Here is a 10,842-nt window from a genome sequence, read left to right on the forward strand (position 1 = left end):
AGGGGTAAAACTATTGTCCGATGGAAATAGCAAAGTCTCGGAAGTTCATACAGGCTTTTAGCCTTTCAGGGACCGCTGGGGTCTCACGTGTTGGAGAGAGAAAATAAACTTGCCAGCCTTTTGGACTCAACTCGTTGCATCGGGAACGTGGGTTCCCCGTTGTCATTTCGAAGTCTTTTTCGGGGTTATCAGCCACTCGTTCCCCAAGCTAGGGAAACCAAATCACACATGGCTCCCGAACAGCTTCCCGTCCTCACGGGAGCGATGAGCGATGGTCTCTCCTTCTGGTGCGTCGCTGGGGTACTGCCTCCTGCAGTCTCCTTTTTATCATGACTGGCAGATTTGTAAATGTCAATCAAGGTAGGGTGATACAATCCCCACCCCACATTGCCCGAGGGTGTCCATGTCCCTGATAGCTGGCACGTACTATAGAGTTGCAATTCACACAGGTGTCTCTAAGAACAATGGTCAAATCCGTTGCATTGTCTCTCATTTCCTGGGTCCAAGACCCAGGAATTAATAGCGATCTTGCGATTCTCCGGAAGGAGGGGGCTGGTCCCGCACCCTTCGGCCCCTCAGAGCGGTGGTACATTCCTAACACCCCCTTTCTTCAAAGCGTTTTCACCAGTGGTGAAAACGAAGTAGTACAGAGTCTTACAGGATTTTAGAATCTAACACAATACACAAGCTTTTCTTTTCACTACAGAGCTATACAGTTATACATTTAATTCAGCATCTAAACAGGTAACGAGTACAGTGGCACTTCCTTTAATTTTTTTTTTCTCTTGTACCCGACTAAAGGCTGGTAGCATCAGATTTCAACTTAACAGGCAGGTTCCAAGGGGGTTGTCTTTGTTATTCACATGCTTTGTCAAAATCCCATACAGCCAGTTTTCCTATTTAAAAATGGCGCCCACATTAACCATCACCTTTTTTCCGGTGAGTTTCTACGGGAGGAACTCGAGTAGTTTGGCGGGGTAAACTCCCGTCCGCCTTATTCATAGGAGTTATCTTATCAACACCGGATCCCAGACCTATTTCATTTCTACCCAATTCTTTAGTTTTAAGCAAGTTGCTATTTTTCTCTTCAGGACCCGTCATGCTATTAGTTTCCAATTTAAGATCTGCAAGCGATCCCGCTTTGTCCAGACAGCATGTCAAGTGCTGCCTGTTCACACCACACCCTTGAATAACCATAGCGTGTGGGGCCCCGGCAGCTCCCGGCTTACTCTGTAAGCGAGCTGCAGGGTTTAAAATTTTTTCATTCTATCTGGGAACTACAAACTTTCCGTTCCCTTCAATAATAATATTTATCCCCCCATGGTCGAGTTCCACTTTAAGGTTCACCACCCCTTCGTGTACAAACACCTGGGAACCCTCACTTCCCCCAATTACCAGGGTTAACCCTGTCTTCACTGAACCCAGTCTATCTGACCCAAAAGGATGGCCGTCTCGTTCAGCTGAATCAGATACCTCAGAACTTTTCTGAGCTCCATGACTAGGTTCGGAACCACGTGCATCCCCGTCTTGGACACTCTCAAACGGGACATTGACCTCTTCCAGGCTTTCAATACCCGTACCTTTTTCAAATTCCAAATTCCCTTGCTCCTCCCAGCTACTTTCTGGGCAACTCCCTTCCGGAGTAAACTCAACCCCGCGGGCTGAAACAACCTCATCTGCCAACCCAGCAGACCTCTCCAAGGTAGTGGTATCCTTTTCATCTAGGACTGCCCTCATCTCATTATCGGGAACACCTTTATAACTCTCAACTTCTTCAAACAGGGCTGCCACCCCAAACAGATCATCCATATCCAACTCTGGACCTTTTAACAGCTTTATCTGTTTCTCATCTTTGTTTCCTACCTCTAGGACCTTTCTCTTAGCTAAGGGCAGAGCTATCTCCTCTCCCTTACCCCCTTTCACTTTACTATTCCTCATTTTACCACCCTCTAAACCCTCGTGGCGCAGGGTCGGTAAAGACGTCTCAGCCAAATCAAAACTGGCCAATTTTAAACTGCTCCCGTTCTCAGCTGCCGATCTCGACAGGCTTCGAGTGACCGCGCATGCGGTATAGCTCGGGGACGTTAGGGGCGGGGCCTCAACACGCACCAGTCAGCGGGTCATAGTCATGGCTGACCAAACCTTACCCCCTGCTAAATTGTTCCCAAGAAGGACGTCCACATCGGTTCTCGGGAATTCTGATGGCACCCCTATTTCAACTGATCCATACACCAGCTCACAATCCAAAATGACCTTACGTAAGGACACCATTTCTGTCCATTTTCTTATTCCTCTCAGGGCTACCTCTCCCGTCTGGGGTCCGAATTTTAACACATTACCACTAATTAATGATAGCTCCGCCCCCGTGTCCCTCCAAATCCTTACGGGAATTGGTGGGTCCCCCTCCCTTAAAGACACAGTTCCGTGTGACAGATAAATCTCAGACCCCTCGCGCTCTCTGCTTACCCGGGACCCTCTTGCCGATTTTCTGATTACCACTGCACACCCGATAGGGATCGCTGCTTTCCCTTTTTCTGGCTCCTTTCTCGGAGCAAAGCACCTAGATGCAATATGTCCTCCCTTTCCACAATTAAAACAGGTCAAGCCCAGAAATCTCGGGCCGCCTGGCCTTTCCCCCTCAACCTTACCACTAGCTCCCGGCGGGACCTCTGCCTCAGCCGGCGGACTTTCTCAATCGTTCCCACGGTCTCTCGGGGTACTTTTATTCAAGGGAAACTTTGTCTTGTGGGTTAGGGTATATTCATCTGCGAACCTAGCAATTTCTGAGATGGACTTATTCGGCTTCTCATTCAAATACATCCGGATCTCCTCCGGAACACACCCTTTTAATTCCTCAATCAAAAATAACTCCCTGATACGCCCATAATCCTCGTCCACCTGTTCCGCGGTGCACCAACGGTCCAAGAGCACACCCTTCTCATGGGCTAGCTCGCTATACGTTTGATTCCACCCTTTCCGTAAATTTCTGAACCTTTGTCTATAGGCTTCAGGTACTAGCTCGTAACTCTGGAGAATGGCCTCCTTTACTTTGGCATAATTCTCCGCTTCCCCCTCCTCGATGGGCAACGCCGCATATGCTCGTTGTGCCTTCCCTTTTAACACACTTTGTAACAACGCCACCCACTGCTCTTTGGGCCACTTCTGATTTACTGCCACCTTTTCAAAAAGCAAGAAATAACTATCAACATCCGACTCTTCGAATGGAGGTACTACCCTTAACTCCCGACTAACATTAAACCTCCCCTCTCGGTCTGACCCTTGATCTCTTCGCTCTTTCCTTAACTTCTCCATCTCCAAGTCATGTTTCCTCTGTTTTTCTGCCTCCTCATACTCCCTCTCCTTCTCAGCTCTTTCCTTCTCCTTCTCAGCTGCTTCCAGCTGCTTTACTTTAAATTCATGTTCCAACCTTAATTTCTCCAACTCTAACTGATCCGTCCCACTCACTAGTACCTTTTCAGGGATATTTTCCAAATCCTCAGCTGCAAACACCTTCTTCCCAATGTAATACTGAGCTATGACCCTTCGCACTTCCCGCTTTTTCACTGATGACCTCATCTCTGTGAGGCTTAACCCCTTCGCCAGATTTACCAAGTCTAATTTGGTAGCCGCCTCTAGCGCCCCCAGAGTCGGGTTTCCCATAAATTCATCCACGTCCATCTTTGCTGGTTTCCCGTCTGGCTACCCGTTACCAGATCCAAATTTTTTGACTTAAGCCCGATTCACTGGCCCTCCAATTTGATGTCAAATCCTGAGACGAGTACCCCAATGTTGTTACGAACCGCGTAACTGGGTCACTTACCAGCAAAGATAGAGAGGTCCGCTGAAATCTGATGGTACTATTTTTAAACGTTTTTATTTATAAAGGGGCACAAAAGTAAGGTTAATACAAACATTCAGATAATATACGTCGTCAATACTCAATCTAAAGCGCAGGTATAGTAATAATCAACAATAAGAAGTAGCTCTATCGTTTGTCTAGGGGTAAAAATATTTTCCGATGGAAATATCAAAGTCTCGGAAGTTCATACAGGCTTTTAGCCTTTCAGGGACCGCTGGGGTCTCACGTGTTGGAGAGAGAAAATAAACTTGCCAGCCTTTTGGACTCAACTCGTTGCATCAGGAACGTGGGTTCCCCGTTGTCATTTCGAAGTCTTTTTCAGGGTTATCAGCCACTCGTTCCCCAAGCTAGGGAAACCGAATCACACATGGCTCCCGAACAGCTTCCCATCCTCACGGGAGCGATGAGCGATGGTCTCTCCTTCTGGTGCGTCGCTGGGGTACTGCCTCCTGCAGTCTCCTTTTTATCATGACTGGCAGATTTGTAAATGTCAATCAAGGTAGGGTGATACAATCCCCACCCCACATTGCCCGAGGGTGTCCATGTCCCTGATAGCTGGCACGTACTATAGAGTTGCAATTCACACAGGTGTCTCTAAGAACAATGGTCAAATCCATTGCATTGTCTCTCATTTCCTGGGTCCAAGACCCAGGAATTAATAGCGATCTTGCAATTCTCCGGAAGGAGGGGGCTGGTCCCGCACCCTTCGGCCCCTCAGAGCGGTGGTACATTCATAACAGTATGTTCTCCCCCTGACAGCATGTGTCTCCTCTGGGTGCTTCAGTTTCTTCCCCCACACTATATTGGCACTGGAAGCATGGTAGCACTTGCAGGCTGCCCAGCACAACCCTCGCTGATTTGATTTGATGCAAATGACACATTTCACTGTGTTTTGATGTACATGTGACAAATAAAGCTAATTGGACTTACCCATGGTCACCTGGCAAGACCCTGTGACACAACATTATATAGGTGAAGAACGGTATCAGCAGGCAGTTATGTGTTTCACGCTGAAACTGAAGGTGCCCTGTACTTCAGCTTCTTTTTTACTCACAAGTGTCATGAGTCCTGCAGGCCTCTGCAACTGTGTTTGTCCATTGTCGTCTGATCTAATCGTTAAGCTCTTGTGTTTTCTGTTTAATCTTGTTAAATTTATTTTGACTGGCACAGGTTTTCAGCGTATCATGCTTACTTAAAGCAGATTCCTGATTAGCACAGATTACGGGATCTTGTGTGTGCTTTGAGAATAAATCAGCTTGCGGTGACACTCGGCCACTGATGTTTATTGGAATTTCGATGAATAAACTGTTCTCTCTGTCTCAGCACTGGAGTTTGTCGTTCCGCCGCACCTAGGCTCAGTCGTCTGTCAGCGCACACTGTGACACACAACGCTAAAGGCCTTTGCAAATCTGCTGCTGATCTTTCACACACGGACAATGCAAAGTTACATAACAGAGCTGGATTTGAGTTTGGGTGTGGGTGCACATGTCTGAAATGCCCAGAAGGAAGCACGGCTGTTCTTCCTCAGGGAACCCATTCCCTCCTTTTGTGCAGCAGTGGCCAGTTCAGCAGCCATTTCTTTATCTGCAGCAGTGACTGAGCGCTTCCTCTCTCCACCTACAGCGCACAGTGTGCTGGACTCCGCATTACACATCTTTTACATTTCCTTTTGGTTGTGTTCTCTCTGTGTCCCTGCTCTCACTAACCAAAATGAGAAGTGTATAAGATGATGAGAAGCACTGATCGTGTGGATAGTCAGAGGCTTTTTCCCAGGGCTGAAATGGCTAACACGAGAGGGCACAGTTTTAAGGTGCTTGGAAGTAGGTACAGAGGAGATGTCAGGGGTAAGTTTTTTACTCAGAGAGTGGTGAGTGTGTGGAATGGGCTGCCAGCAACTGTGGTGGAAGTGGATACGATAGGATCTTTTAAAAGACTCCTGGATAGGTACATGGAGCTTAGAAAAATAGAGAGCTATGGGTAACCCTAGGTAATTTCTAAAATAAGTTTGATTCAGCATTGTGGGCCGAATGGCCTGAATTGTGCTGTAGGTTTTCTATGTTTCTAACCAATCAAGCAATCAACCAATCTTACGTTCTCGCTGCAACTGTGTGGGTTTCCTTTGGGTGCTCCGGTTTCTTCCCACGGTTCAAAGACATATCCACTGGTAGCTTAATTGGTCATTGTAATTTGTCCCATGATTAGGCTAGGATTAAATCGGGGAGGTGGAATTGCTGGGCGGTGTGATTCAAAGGGCCGAAAGGGTTTATTCTGCACTTTATCTAAATATAGATAGATAGATTGTTAAAGAAAAAAGAAAGAAAGTAAATGAGTCCAGAATTCAAGGATAAAGCTGCCTATAAATTTCTATGAGTCTGCTGGGGAGGTTGAATCCTGGTGAGTCCAAGTAGGCCCAATTGAGTCCACTGGAGGCTGGAAATTTGTCCTGGGGTTGACGAACTGTGTATGTGCATGGACGGGTGGGAGGGAGATACAGGGTTGTTTTTGCTGTTGCTGTTTTGTTTATTGTTGTGTTCTGTGTTGTTCTACTGAGCACTGTAGGCATGGTATGTTGGTGCTGGAATGTGTGATGACTCTTGCCCTTAACACACCTTTGGGTGTGTTGGTTTTTAACAGAAACAATGCACTTCATTGTATGTTTTGACTTAAATGTGAAAAATAAATTTGAATCTTTAACTAACTTATATATAGTATTAATGGAAAGACTCTTGGCAGTGTGGAGGATCAGAAGGACCTTGGGGTCCGAGTCCATAGGACACTCAAAGCTGCGCAGGTTGAATCTGTGGTTAAGAAAGCATACGGTGCATTGACCTTCATCAACCGTGGGATTGAATTTAGTAGCCGAGAGGTAATATTGCAGCTATATAGGACCCTGGTCAGACCCCACTTGGAGTACTGTGCTCAGTTCTGGTCGCCTCACTACAGGAAGGATGTGGAAACCATTGAAAGGGTGCAGAGGAGATTTACAAGGATGTTGCCTGGATTGCCTAGAAGGGCCAAATGGCCTACTCCTGCACCTACTGTCTATTGTCTATTGTCTATTGGGGAGCATGCCTTAAGAGAAGAGGTTGAGTGAACTCGGCCATTTTTCCTTGGAGTGACGGAGGATGAGAGGTGACCTGATAGATGTGAATAAGATGATGAGAGGCATTGATCATGTGGATAGTCAGAGGCTTGTTCCCAGGGCTGAAGTGGCTAGCACGGGAGGGCATAGTTTTAAGGTACTTCGAAGTAGGTACAGAGGAGATGTCAGGGGTATGTTTTTTTTACACAGAGAGTGGTGAGTGCATGTAATGGACTGCTGACGATGGTAGTGGAGGCAGATACGATAGGATCTTTTAAGAGACTCCTGGACAGGTACATGGAGCTCAGAAAAACAGAGGGCTATGGGTAACCCCAGGTCATTCCTTAGGTAAGGATATGTTCGGCACAGCTTTGTGGGCAAAAGAGCCTGTATTATGCTGTAGGTTTTCTATGTTTCTAACTTAATTTCTTTCCTTCTCAGTTGAGATAAAAGATCCTCGACTTTACATAGAACATAGAATAGTACAGCACAGACTTTAATTAAATATCTCTCTTTCCTCAGATGCTTCCTGAACAATATTTTCAAGGGGCCATTGGATTCCCTCCTCCTCTGTGTTCACATGTTGCTCTTACCTTAATCACCACCAGGAGCTTGGGTTGAAGTGAAGGTCATCCTATGGATCAGAAAATCTACTCACCTCAGGCCTCAGTCGGAATACATAACTCTTCCACATCGTGTCTTTAAGTGTAATGATGGTAAAGGAAAAATTGCATTAAAGGCAAAATCAAAGAAAGTGAATCTCAAGAAAGCATATGGTAACATATTTGTGCTTTGTCAACAAAGTACGCATATGTCACCATATACTAGCTTGAGAGTCTTTGTTTTGCAACCACTTCCAGGAAAATAAAGAAATGCAATAGAACTATGAAAAACTGTGCACAACAAAGACTGACAATCAACGTGCAAGGCAAATTATACAAATTGAAAAATACCGAGAACAGGAGTTGTAAGGAATACTTGAAAGTGAGTCTGTACGCTGTAGAGTCTGTTCAGGGCCATGGTTAGTGAAGTTATCCACACTGGTTCAGGAACTTGATGGTTGTAGAGTGGTAACTGTCCCTGAGCCTGGTGGTGTGGGAGCTAATGCTTCTGTACTTCCTGCCCAATGGTAGTAGCGGAAAGAGAGCATGGTCTGGGTGGTGGGGGTCCTTGATGATGGATGGCTTTTCCTGTGAGGGACTGGGTTGTAGCCACCACTTCCTGTAAAAAGGGCTATGGTACTTCACAGAAATGGTTAAAAATAGACACGTGCAAATTATGTATAACTGATAGTAATTTATTTTATGTTTGTTCCTGCTGCACAAACCTAATTTCCATGGCATTTATACCTTGTGTATGTATGCTTATGAAAACAATAAAGTTGAACTTGAACAGGCATCTCCTGAAATCCTGTTCTGTGGCAGTTTTGTCCACTTTCATTCTGTGCTGTCCCACCCTCACCACCCAGGACATGCTCTCTTCTCACTGCTGCTATCGAGAAGGAGGTACAGGAGCTTCAGGACTCACACCACCAGGTTAAGGAACAGTTATTACCCCTCAATCATCAGGCTCTTGAACCTGAGGGGATAACTTCACTTGTCCCATCACTGAACTTTCCCACTACCTATGGACTCACTTTCAAAGGATCTTCTTCTCTCAGCCCCCATCCTCATCACATTCTACAGAGGTTGTGTTGAGAGCATTTGGTATATCACCAAAGACTCTTGCCAATGTACAGTAGAGAGCGTTCTGACTGGATGCATCACCAACTGGTACAGAGGCTCCAAACCACAGGATCACGAGAGATTGCGAGGAGTTGTAGACTCAGCCAGCTCCATCAAGTACTGAATGTGTTAACATCGAGTAGAGAGCGAGTTTGTAAATCTGGCAGGAGTAAGGATGTTGGGAATGGTAAGGGTGGAAGGGTATGGGACAGGTGGCAGAGGAATGCAAGTGGCAGGGATAGGGTGGTGCACATGCAGACACATCCAGCCCTGAGACACAAGGCAAGGTCATTTGATTCCAAACAATTGTTTTATTGCTACAGAATGTCTCTCTGGTGCTCCCTTCTCCCCGATCATGATTCTCTCCTCTCTCTGAACCCTTCCCACACTCAGTCTACAACAGAGACCCATATTCGATTCAGGTTTATCATCACTCGTATGTTATGAAATTTATTTTTTGTGACTGCAGTGCAATACATAAAATTACAATAGTACTGTGTAAAAGCCTTATATATGTGCCTAAGACTTTTGCTTGGTAGTGTACTGTATGCTTATAATGCACTGTAGCTTATTTTCATGTCACTTATACTCTTGGTATGGACACCCATGACAATCAACTTCAACTAAAGAGAAAATGGTTTGGTTTGGCCCACCTAAATGTACATCTAGAATTATTCCTGTCAGGGTGGATGGACCACCCACAGAGAGGAAGCACCTCTGGTGAAGGGGCTTGTGCCCATTCTGGGGGAGCTCACTCACCTTTGGTCCCCACTGGACACTCAACTCTCACCTGTAGCTCCAAGTAGCTGTTTGCCTGCCACTACAGCTACACCCTGGTACACCTCGACAACAGGCGCAGGCTAAACCAGGTGAGGGTAGCCGGTGGGCATCGTACCCCGGTGAGAGAAGGACATGCCTGTCCTAGCATTCTAAGTCAGCTCTGGCAGACTGGGCAGATGAGATCTGCAGTGAGATCCAACAGCCAGGAAGGCTGCTTTGCAACAGTCCATGGACAGCAAAGGCCATTTTGAGGCACAGAAGTCATGGTCATCAACTGCAACTAAGGAAGACCCCGTTGTGATGCTTGTTTGTACCACTGGACTTGGAGTTCTGAAGCCCGAGAGAGCGGAACTGCCCCGGTGCAACAGATTTTCAACTTTATAAACTCTCCCGCATAGGTTTCCTGTCACCGTCAGACACAAGACACCCACCACCAGAATTATTCCTGTTGCTGCAAAATCCATATTAAACCAGCACATAATTAACTTAGCTTTGAGTTCCATAATTTTAAAACTACAACTAGGAATACAGTTTGTACTTGCCTCTGGTAGACGTGTTTTGAACATAGCATTATTTAACTTAGCAAAGGTTGTCATTATCATCACCAGGAAATCCATCAGGGAACACAGAAGAAATCTCCCCCAACAGCAGAGAGAATGTGGAAGACTCAGAATATAAGGACATCCCTATAGAACAGAGATGAGGAAGAATTTCTTTAGCCAGAAGGTGGTAGTGAATCTGTGAAATTCATTGCCATAGACAGCTGTGGAGGACAAGTCGTTGAGTATATTTGAAACAGAGGCTGACAGGTTCTTGACAAGCTCAAGCTCAGTTTTAAAGATCATGGGGAGAAGGCAGGAAAATTGCGTTCAAAGGAAAAGTAAATCAGCCATGATGGAATAGTGTAGCAGACCTGATGGGACGAATGGCCTAATTCTGCTCATGTTTTTTAGTCTTACTACATACTTCCTTAAGAGCACCACTTATGTCTATTCCAAGAGAACCATTCCCCACAGAGTGATTAGCATTGCAATCATTAGTGGAGGCTTCTACAGGTACATATAGACCAGAAGAGCCAAGGTGGTCTGTTTCTGTGCTGTAATTGTTATAAGGTTATATATAAATAACATGCTGAAAATAGGGAAATTAGCATTACGTAAATCATTGGTAGTTTTATTTTAATATATTTTTAACATTCCAGTATGTTGGTCCAGTATCACACCAGGCTGTATAAAGTTTAACTGACTATATTGAAGTCAGGGCCAACATTTCCCAAGGGAGAACATGTTCCAATTTAAATGGGAGATTTTCATATGGTATCTTGTTTCCTTGCACAATTTTCCTGATCTGCATAGACAGCCTCAAGGATTGCAGGCCCCACCTGGACAAGCACGATT

The sequence above is a fragment of the Hemitrygon akajei genome, chromosome 32 (assembly GCF_048418815.1).
Source record: "Hemitrygon akajei chromosome 32, sHemAka1.3, whole genome shotgun sequence".
Taxonomy (NCBI): domain Eukaryota; kingdom Metazoa; phylum Chordata; class Chondrichthyes; order Myliobatiformes; family Dasyatidae; genus Hemitrygon; species Hemitrygon akajei.